Consider the following 11,638-nt stretch of genomic DNA (forward strand, 5'->3'; position numbering starts at 1 on the left):
TTCTGTCATTTAAAAAAATGTAGATTAACTTAATGTAAAAATTTGTATACTTTTCAACTCATATAGATTTCTACCGTTGAATGAAACAATAAAGAATTAAAAATAATTCGTAATAGTTCGTAATATTTTACCTGGAATTATCTGTATCTTAAGTTATCTATAGCTTAAGCAGAATCATCTATAGCTTAAAATATTATCTGTACAAATTGGTGTGCATATTTAAAACTATAAGCATTTCGATCATTAAGATTGAGTCGTAGTACGTAAAAATCCGCTTAATAGTTCTTAAGTAGCAAAAGTGTTTGTTCATTGTTTATTGGCATTTTAAAATGCTAAACTTTGTTGTCGTTTTTCTAAAATTAATTGAATCGATTTTCAAAAAACTTTTTTTGTTTTAATTCTCTATTCTTCTTGTATGCTTTTACAAGAGAGTTTTGAAAATTTGGAGGAATTTCACTTCTAAAATCAATTTTATAGCTTAAAATGTCCTTTCTATAATATAACTTGCAAATTTAAGATTAAGCCACCAGCTATTAAGATTGAGTCTAATACGTGAAAACTTGATTATTAATTTAAAAGTCATTAAAGTGTCCGTTTTTCATTTCACTTTCATCGTTTGTTGCCATTTTTAAATACTAAACTTGGTTGACGTTTATCTAAGAACTATTTAATTGACTAGTAAAATATTGGAAAAAGGAAATCGGAATCTATTTTGTATTTACAATTACACATTTGAGAACGGAATCTAACTTTTGAGGCCTACATATAAATTATGTTAATGTTGTTGTCTAAACATAACTCGCCGGCAACTGACCTTCTGCTAGTTAAGTCATAAAAGTACGCCTTTTGTTTGAGCACCGCAGGAGTGAAATAATATTGTAAGTACTACTATTACTGTAAATTTAAACTGATGGGAAAAAAATTTTAAATGTGCATATCAGATAGAGGAGCAAACTAATTTTGATATGGAACAAAATTACCAATTTTGAACATAAGATAAAACACCAGTTTTTCTCTTAAGCCAATTATTTCTATTTCATGCAAATCTAATTTTTAAAAAAAAACTCACTTGGGTAGAATTTCATTCAAATCATTCTCTTTCATGTCTAACTGCTGTTGCAAATCAATGATTTGATGGTTTTTCTCATTGAGTTGGTCCTCTGCATCATTTAGTGTTGCTACAGTACATGTTTTTACTCGATCAATATCAATCGCCATCTAAAAAACAGAAAGCATTCTACAAACAATGAATATTACAATGCGTAACACAAAAAACGAAAGAACAGCTTTTGATTTAGTTAACCGATTTTCAAATGCTAAGATGCTATTTTGATGTTTCGAAAATAGAAGTTACTTGTTAAAGATGATATTTCAAATTACGAAATCAGACTAAAAAACGTGCATTGTTTAATAAAATTTTAAAACACTATTTTTTTGAAAAATTCAGATTTTTGTTTTGAAAAATATTGGTTTTCCAGATTTAAAGAGGTATTGGCAATCAAGAAATGAACTGTGTGAGGAGCGGTCAAAAATCTATGGAGTATCTTTAAGTTAATTATACTTTTAACGTTATCTTTGGAACTTATTTAAACTAATAAAAAGATTTTTGCCCACAATTTAAAATTTTATTCTCTGAATATATATATATGTATATATATATATTTGAAAATTAGTTCTTAAAAAAAAGGTTCCATAATTAATTATTAAAATCTAGTTTTAATTATCATCGAAGCAAGTTTTAAATTACCAAGCAGGGATATTTTTGAATCAATTTAAACGATACCATTTTCAATGATAAATCCAAAATTTTAATGGAGTCAATTTTTTGGGAAACTATGAATTAAAAATTGCAACCACTTCGAACATATGAACTTAAGGAACATCATCAAATTAAAAATTCCCTGAAAAAAAAAGGCATTTTAGTTCAGATAAAAAAAAATTTTGTGTCTAATATTAATACTTAAAAAGCTTCCTGTAGAAATTATTTAGTATTTACTAGGTTTTCCCTTTACTTATAATAATAATACTGGTTTTAGTGTGTCAAAATATTTAATCTTAAAAATTGAAACAATAATCCAAACACATATTAAAACAAAAAAGAAAGATATGTGTATCTGTCCGTGGTCCTCTAAATTATGTGTGTACACTTTTCTGACATGAAAGATTAGATACACAATATTAAGTCTTTGATGTACATTTGTTTCCTGGGTTACTTTGTGTTATAAATACATTTAACGTTCTCTATTTCAGAGTATTCACCTCTTAACCGGATTTAATACATGGATTTTACGTTGCCTTTTAATATGTGTTTGACTCGGTATGTCTTTTTTGACTTTAAGCTATTAAACTTAATATTCAAAACTAAAAGAAAACAAAAAAATAATTCTAAATAGATAAAACTTCTTTGAAAAAAAATGCGCTTAAAAGCAGCAGAAATTTCAAAAAAAGAATAAATGTAGCAATAAAGGAAACAAAGGAAATAAAAATAAAAATATGACCACCGAAGCCGACGTCTTCAGGGGATACTGGCCCCGGTAGACATAAAACAAAACCTTTTCTTTTGAGGGAGAGGCAAATGCCTAAAGTTACTCCCTCAGTACCCCGAAGGTTTTGTATAGAAGTCCAGGAAGAAACATGAAATACATAGAACCAATTTAGAAACGAAACTCAAACACAATCATCAGAAAATAAAAACCCACTTTAATCAGGTCAAACAGCAATTTCATAAGAAAGCTGAATGAAAAGGAAGTTTCCTTTATTGGGAAAGGAAGTTTTGAGGAAGTTTAAAGGAAGTTTTGTTTTATGGCTACCGGGGCCGGTACCCCCTGAAGACGTCGGCTTCGGTGGTCATATTTTTATTTTTATTTCCTTCGTTTCCTTTATTGCAACTTTATATTCAATTCGCATTCAATTCAAAGTTAAGAATAAAAAAATTAAAAACACTATCAAAATTTGTCAAATTATTAGTGAGGAAGGCGGGATGAAACAAATCAAAACTATTGTTTGATGAAAATTGCAAGTATTTCTAATAATTGTGTTGCAACTTCTTTCTGTCCCACTCATCAGGGATCAGAAATCTACAAATATATTAAAAATACTGATATAAAATATTTCATCAAAATGCTATTCTATATTTATAATTAAAAAAAAATTCTTAATACCTTCTGATATAAGTTTTCCAGATCATACTTTTCTTCTTGACGCTTTCTTAAACATGGAATTAATCTTAAATTTCTTGTCTGTATAATATTCATTATTTCATCTAATCTAAAAAAGAAGAAAAGAGCTAAAATTATGCTCTTCAGTTAAGTAAGTCAAATGATTTCTATTAAAAATATTCTTTTTATTATATTTTATATTCCTTTTCCTGAATTATATATTTTATATCCGCATTGCTTTGCATAAATTTACTGTTCTTACATTTTTTTTATTCTATTGAAATATATGACCAAATCTTAAAAACAGCAACAAAATTAAATTAGATAGATATAATTAGAAAAATACATGTTTTGCACTTTTTTTAAATAAAATAAAATTTAAAAAGATAACTATAAACATACAATACAATGATAATATCAATGGTTATCTAACATTTAAGAAATTTTTATTCTTTCACTTTGAAGAGAAACTCTTTTCGTTCTTTAATATTTTTTAATTCAAACTCTTACTTTCTGAAGTTCTCAAACCTCAACAATGAAAATGTATAAATTTTTTATTAAAACAAAACAATATTGAAAAATCACTAAAAATATCATTTGGGATTTAAGAAAAAGCAAATCAAATGAAAATTTAGGTTCATTTTTGGACGATAAAGAAATGTGAAAATAATACCTTCTATAGAAAAATTTTTCTTTTCTAATACTACTACTTTTTTATAATTTAGCATAAAATTGATTTTATAGTCATTACTTATTCATAGGCATCATTTTTAAATTTTTTGACATGTACTGTCCTATACTGTAAAAAAGTTTAGTTTATCTCAAGGCCAAGAATGGCGGCCGTACATAACTCTTGAATCTAGAGTTTCACTACAAAAAACAGTTCTTTTACAGTACTTAGTTTAAAGTAGCCGAAATTATTTTGTGAACAAATTGTAAATTTATTTTTACAATGCAATATAAATTAAAAATCTTCAAATTAGGATGCATCTATACATCATTTCTTCAGAAAAATTATTTTGTAAATCACTCGTACGCGTAGCACAGAGAGAATATTAAGAAGAATTCGATATTAGAATTCTTAACGGAACAGAAGCGAATAGAAATTAATCATGATAAAACCACTCTACACATAGAAATTTAATTACTTATTACACAACTACAAACATACTTTTATATTTTAACTGCTAATCTTCGTTTCTGTTAATGAGTATCAGCGTATGAAACAACAAACTCTGCCCAACTCATCTTGGATTTCCAATAGGTGATACTAAATGTATCAGAATTGGTGTTTTCGGAAGTGAAATTTTTCGCATGGTGTGGAAGCCCGAGAGTTGGGGGCAAGTGGTTAAGTGTTTAGATTTAAATTACACCTTTTAAATCGTATGTGAACGTTATATTAGTGAAAACCTGGCATTAAATGCTCCTGGCAGAAAAGGACACAAAATTTACTAAAGGTTTCCTTCGTTAATTTTTTTAAAAATGAGAAATTTCATCTAAGAATGCGAACACACGTTCATTAATATTTTTACTTTGCCTAAAATACATTTAGAATTACATGACGATTTTTAATCATTATAAACAAAGCGCATTTAGCGATTTTGGTGCTTCCTTCTATCCACCTTTCTTAAAATTTTTAATTTCCGCTCTCAGTGCAAATGCTCAGTTAGTTCCAACAAAAAGTCCTCTACGAAGGCAAAATTTCTCCCAATACTTGATCCAGGAGTTCCCTTATCTTCCGAATTGGGTTCAAAATTACAAGGCTAAGGAATTGAACATTATTTGTGGTAACCCAAAAAACTACGACGGTTATAAAAGGGGGGGGGAAATGTCAAGGAAACCTAGCATTCAAGAGAATGTAAATTTTAACTCTGAACAGACAAATGAATGTGTTCACATAAAGAGTGAACACAATTTTCAAACATAAAAAATATGATTGATGAATATATTGAACCCTTTGAAAAGAAATTTTGAAAGGTGATGATTTATACACATAACTCTGATTTATAAATGACGATGCAATATGCACTTCAAATTCCCAATAATGGTAAGTAATCCCTTTCACAATTCATTTAACCATAGATTACGGCCAGAACCTCCTGGATTGAGAATAGATGGTCCTGTCTATGAATGTCTTCTTTCATCGAGAGTTCAAGATGTATCATGATTATTGATCGGTAACAATAAAAGAAATAGACGTTTGAATAGTTATCTGGGAATACTTGTTATTGATTGGCTTGTTGTTACCGAAAAAATGTATTTTTTAAGGCATAAAAATGTCTAATACCTGATTTTTATAGTGATTTTCAGGGAATTAAAAATAAAAATGAAACAAATTTTGGTCATTATATTGGAGTAAAGTTCGGGCATTCCAAAGGGCGTTAAAATAACATTACATTTATGGTACAACAAACAGGACTTCAAGTAGCGGTCGTTATGAGGAAAGGGTTGCACTTAAGAGCATAGATTGTATTAATTAATGCATACTTCTCATTCAGAACTAAAGCCTTTATAAAAAAATCTGATTCCTTGTCACTTTTCATTTTTATATCTTCTAAAAAAGCATCTTCTTTTCCTGAATATAACAGCTCTTCTCTTTGTGTTTCCAATTCCTGAAAGGAAAAAAATAGCGCATAAAATAATGGCAGGAAATAAACTTTTTTTGAGTTAAAAGTGTATAATATAGTATGTGTATACTATGTATGTTGGCGCCTCTATCGGCTTTGGCTTCGTTTATCTTTTCATTTGGCGAAAAGAAGAGCTCTTGTTGTTTTTGTTTTTGATATCGTCGGACGTCTTAAAATGGCGTCATCCATCGTTTCGTAAATAAATTGTTAAATAGTTATCGTTTGTACTTAATCAATCGTAAATACAGTCCGCATATCGACCCCCTCAACAATGTATAATATACATATGTTTGCACAGTATATACACTACCCTACAATATGAAAGGATACTTTCAGTTATTGCATTTTTTTTAAAAATAATTCTAAAATACTTGCAAGATTATTTATAATTTAATATAGTATTTAGATCACTTAATTTCTCATACTTATTAATAAAATTTAAAGTTTTCAGAGGTGTGAGCAACCAGCAATAAATTTGTAACAAAAGACAAAGCGATTTTGAATACTTTTAGTCAATGGAGTCTCTTGGAGTTAATTATATTTTTAGCGTTATTTTCCTTCATCTTTGGAACTTACTTAAACTGATAAAAAGATTTTTGCCCACTATCTAAAATATTATTATCTGAAGATACGCAATAATCTACATCAAATAACTTTGCAAATAAGGAAGTTTAGAATTTTATAATCATAAAATAATCTGCTAAAAATTTGGAAAAAAATAGGATCATTTGGAAGAGATTTATTGCTTAAAACTATATGAAATTAAAATGCCAGTCTTTAGTTATAATTTTTAATATATAGCCAGACTACTTTATGACATATGGGTCATTTATACAACTGATATTTACAATTATCTAAGTAATTAAATTTTTAAAGGTACGAGTTTTTTTTTTAAATTTTAAAAGTTTTGGAATATTTGTTCCGATTATGACATTTTTCTTTAAAAAAATTGTTACCTTATTCACCATATCACCAACGGCGATTCTCTCTTATCATCGGCAGATGGCAGCACATCATTTATAACTTCTGAATAATATGAATGAGTTGATTTATGCTCATCTGAGCTGAGAAATTTATTTTATACAATTTCATTTGAAATTTAAAAAAAAAAGAAAAAATTCTTCTCAATGGTTTAAGTTATCGATAATATGTTATGAAGGGGGAAAAAAAGATTAAAAATATGCGATTAAGGATGATACAGATGTTAGCATATTCCCCTTGATCTTACTGTAAAATAAAAGTATTAAATAATTCTGTGAAATAAAAGTATTTTTAATTGAATTTCAGTAACATTTCTATGGTTGCTTGCGGCTTTATGATGTCCATAATAATAAAATATCTAAATTCATAATAATAAAGCTCGGATCCTTTTGCTCATCAGTACAAGTCAGTTAGGAAAACGAAACTAAACATATTTTTTATTTGACCAGTAAAAGAGGGATTCAAATTTAATTACTCAATGCAATATTTCTCTTCTTCTTTTAATACAAATTTTAAAAAAAAAAATAGCAACGAAAATTGAAAACCAACACTGTTAATACGGCTATAAATTTACCACTGGGTTGCAAGTTATTATCCAATAGGGAAATGCCTGTAACTGTCGGTCAAGTAACCCGCAGTTAAGAAACCGACGGACAAAAAATAGTGGTGGAATCGCTTTGTAACTCTCGGTCAAAGTTTCCAAACCGAGGGTTTCGGAACTAGGAGTTACATGATATTCCGAATACTTCTCTACAATGTCTATATGTAATTATCTTTTGAGGATCTCCGTCTTTCAACCACATGAATCGTAAACAATCCCTATCAGATTCGTTAAGAGATATTTGTAAAAATGCCTGTTTGACATCCGATATTACCAGGGCCGGATTTAAGCTTGGTGGGGCCCTAAGCTATTGAAAATGATGGGACCCTTATAAGTTCAATTCCATTTCTATACACCTAAAGTAAACTGTCATTATTTTTTATTGTTGAGTATTAACATTACATTATTAAAAAATTTAATAATATTACTTTATTGTTAAATACAGGGTGCTTATAAAGTCCCTGACCCATTTTGATGTTTAATAACTCATAAAATAATAAAGATAGATTAAAATTAATAACATAAATGGTTAGACTCAAAAAGTTTCATGACCCTTGTCAATGAACTTCCACGTGTGCCCCCTTCGTCGCACGGAGAATATCAAGTCGATAGTCAATTTCACGCCAGGTAGCGGCGAACATGTCGGCATCCACAGAGGCTATTGCTGTTGTAATACTGGCTTTTAGGTCATCAATGTTCGACACGATCCTCCTGTAAACATTGCCCTTTATAAATCCCCGAAGAAAAAAGTCCAGCGGCGTTATATCAGCTGATCTGGGTGGCCAAGGAATTGGACCTCCTCGCCCAATCCATCTTCCTGGAAAATGGTCATTCAAAGAACTAAGAACGATGATACCCCAATGAGGTGGTGCACCATCTTGTTGCAAAAAGACATGTGGCTGAAGCTCTTCTAGTTGTGGAAATACGAAGTTTTCCACATTGTCTAAGTATACGACTGATGAGACTATCTTTTCTGTAAAAAAGAAAGGCCCAATGACTCGGTCGTGCATTAGTCCACACCACACATTAACCTTTGGGGAATCCCTTTGTGTCTCACGGTATTCATGGTGGCTTTCAGATCCCCATATGCGCACATTATGGCGATTAACAATGCCAGAAACATGAAAGGATGCTTCGTCGGAGAACATTATGCGCTTCAAAAAATCAGCATCATCTTCTACCCTTCCTACCATATCTGTTGCAAACACCATTCACTTCGGCCTATCGTCCGGTTCCAAACCTTGAACAATTTGAACTTTGTATGCATGTAGTCTTAATTGTTTCTTAATGACCTTATACACCGTCGAAATTCTCTTGCCACTGATCTCACAGATCTTCTAGGATTGTCTAAAAATGTCTGTCTGACATGCTCAACGTCAAAATCACTTGTGCAGGGACATCACGTCCGGAATGTTTCGTATCTGCGATACTTCCAGTTTCTAGAAAATTCTTTTTCCACCGCAAGATGCTGCCCTTGGATGGAGGATCTTTTTGGTAAATTCATCTGCAATTTCTCTGTGCTTGCACAATCGATTTCGTTTCTATGAACCACCATAAAATCTGTGCTTTCTCTTGTGGTGTATGCATTCTCCTTAATATCCACTCGAATAAAACATCACATAGAAAAGTACTACATAGAGCAAACACATCAAAAGTAAACATAACATTGCAATAGTTGCCAAAAACAAAAGAGAGAAAAATGCAATTAATAAGCAGACGTTATTTAGAAAAGTATAGATATTCAGACTGGAAAATGAAATTATCTGAAATTAACCACACGCGTAGACGATATTTACAAAAGTAAAGATGTTCAAACCTGAAAAGGAAAATATATGAGTTATTCCATCAATAAATGCCATAAGTTTGTTTATATCTTCATTACTTTATGAGTTATTGAACATCAAAATTGGTCCGGGAATTTATAAACACCCTGTATATTAATTGTGATGAGACTATTATGTAGAACCTTTCTTTTATTGCACATATTTTTTGAACGAGGGAAAAAGTTACAAAAGAAACACATTTTAAGCACAGGGTAAAAATTTGGCGTGCTGGGCCACTATATATTTAACAGAGTTTTTTTTTTTAGATTCATTTTGAATATATTTTATTTGCAATTCTCAATGATTTTTTCGCGAATTTTTCGCATTATGTTACAAAATCTATAAGACTTAGAAACATGAAATTTCGAATGTGCGTAGAAAATATGCAAAGAGTTAGAAAGAAAACAACAAAATACAGTTTGATTATTAGTTTTATTTTTTTTTATGACCGCCCTTGAACAATCGACTCAATTTTGAGTTTACGGCTACCAATGTTTAACTCGTAGCCTTGTAATTTTGAACCCAATCCAGAAGACAAGGGAACTGCTTGACTAGTAACCAGAGGTATTTATTTGTTATGAGAACTTGGAGGACTTTGTGACCCCGTCAGATTTAACATGCACCAGTCACCATTTTATACATGGGTATTCTTATGCTGGCTGGATTCAAACTCCCATTCTCATGAACATGAGTCCAACGCCCTATCAACAAGGCTCTCCCGGCCAAATTCATTAGTTTATTTTATAACAGCCGACCCAATTTCGAGTTTACGACTACTAATATTCAACTCCGAAGCCTTGTAATTTTGAACCCAATACAGCAGTCCCTGGAGCAGGTGAGGGCCGTTATATTAATACTGTTTGTATAAATAAAAAGAACATTTCGTAAGCTGATATTATTTAATTGATGTTCATATTGAAAATATTTCTTCATTATTTTTGCTTTCTCTTTAATTATTTTAAGTACATTTGCTAAATTTTTGTGCGAGAAAAAAAATTGTCATTATTTATGTAAATGTTTGGCTTATATTTTTAAGGATTTATTAAAGGGTCTATTAAATATCAGAGAGAATAAATGTCATACGGGTTTAAAGTATCAGCTCTGCTCTTGATGGTGTATAGTGGCTAGGATGTGAAAGAGCAACAGTCCCGGGCATCCAGCCAAAACGAGCATTCAACATATCAATGGAACACACTAAAGCTTTATATCAATTAGCAATTAGTTTTAGATAATTACAATTGTAGAATAATTATCTTATTATAGAATGAAATGTTTTAAAAGACAAATATCTGTTAATGTTTAACATTTAATCAACGAAAAAACAGAACCAATATTGAAATCTAACGAATTTATTATTTTTAATTACTGATAAAGTTTGTGACAGAAAAAAAAATTAAAGCCTGATAGATTTCAGAATTTTAGAAACACCTTCTAGTTATACTATTCAATCAAATAGGTTTCGATGTCTTTCATCCCGGTCTCATTAGTGATTCAGCATATTTCGATATCATTTTTGTTTCGTTCTTACTTAATATTAATTTGTTTGCGACAGTTAATTTGTATACCTCTTTTACTACATTTTCGAGGAGTTTAAAAATATAATATTGAGGATTTTAACTGAAATGAAATTTGCTTTTTTTGTATGCCTCTTTTATTACGTCATCATCACACCCACACGCAACTGTCTACTCTAAATAATGCTATATAGAATGAGATAGCAAAACAAACGTGTGTAGTTATTTAAATTCTTATTCAAAAGTATTAGTTAATTTTTTTTTTTTGAAACTGACAATTTCTGTACTTTTTTAGATATTTTAAAGTGCTATTTAAAACTGCTGCATATCACATGAAAGCGTTAAATATATCATTTGTACAATTTTAGAGTAAAATAAAAGGGAATTCTGATCCTTAGAAACATATATTAAATAGTCTGATGATCGAATGATGGGGCAAAAAAAAAACTTATTTACCTTTTAAACTAAAATTGTTCATTTATAAATAATTTATTAATACTCAAATTGCTTGAAAGATGATATGTTCCCTTCTAATGATAACGAAATTTTTTGTTTTATTCAGTCATTTATTTATATTTATTATGTCCGACAATGTAAAAAAGAAAAAAAATGCATTTTGGGCTTCTGAGGGTCCCAGCTCCGAATAAAACTTTAAAAAAAAGGGGGGGAAGTAGGATCTGGGGGCCCTTGTCATCTCGGGGCCCCAAGCTACAGCTTATTTAGCTTATACGTAAATCCGGCCCTGGAACAATTTTATCTACGCAGGCCAATTCTCCCACCTGAACTGAAAAGCCAATTTCCCGCTTTGAAAACAACGAACTATTGCTGTCAAATGTTCAACTTCAACAGGCCAATTCCACCGCCTATGATATATTTCCAGATCTAAATATCTTTAGCAGCGAAAAATCAACAACTCGAGAGGCCAATTACCCCG

This window comes from Parasteatoda tepidariorum, chromosome X1 (assembly GCF_043381705.1).
Source record: "Parasteatoda tepidariorum isolate YZ-2023 chromosome X1, CAS_Ptep_4.0, whole genome shotgun sequence".
NCBI classification, from domain to species: domain Eukaryota; kingdom Metazoa; phylum Arthropoda; class Arachnida; order Araneae; family Theridiidae; genus Parasteatoda; species Parasteatoda tepidariorum.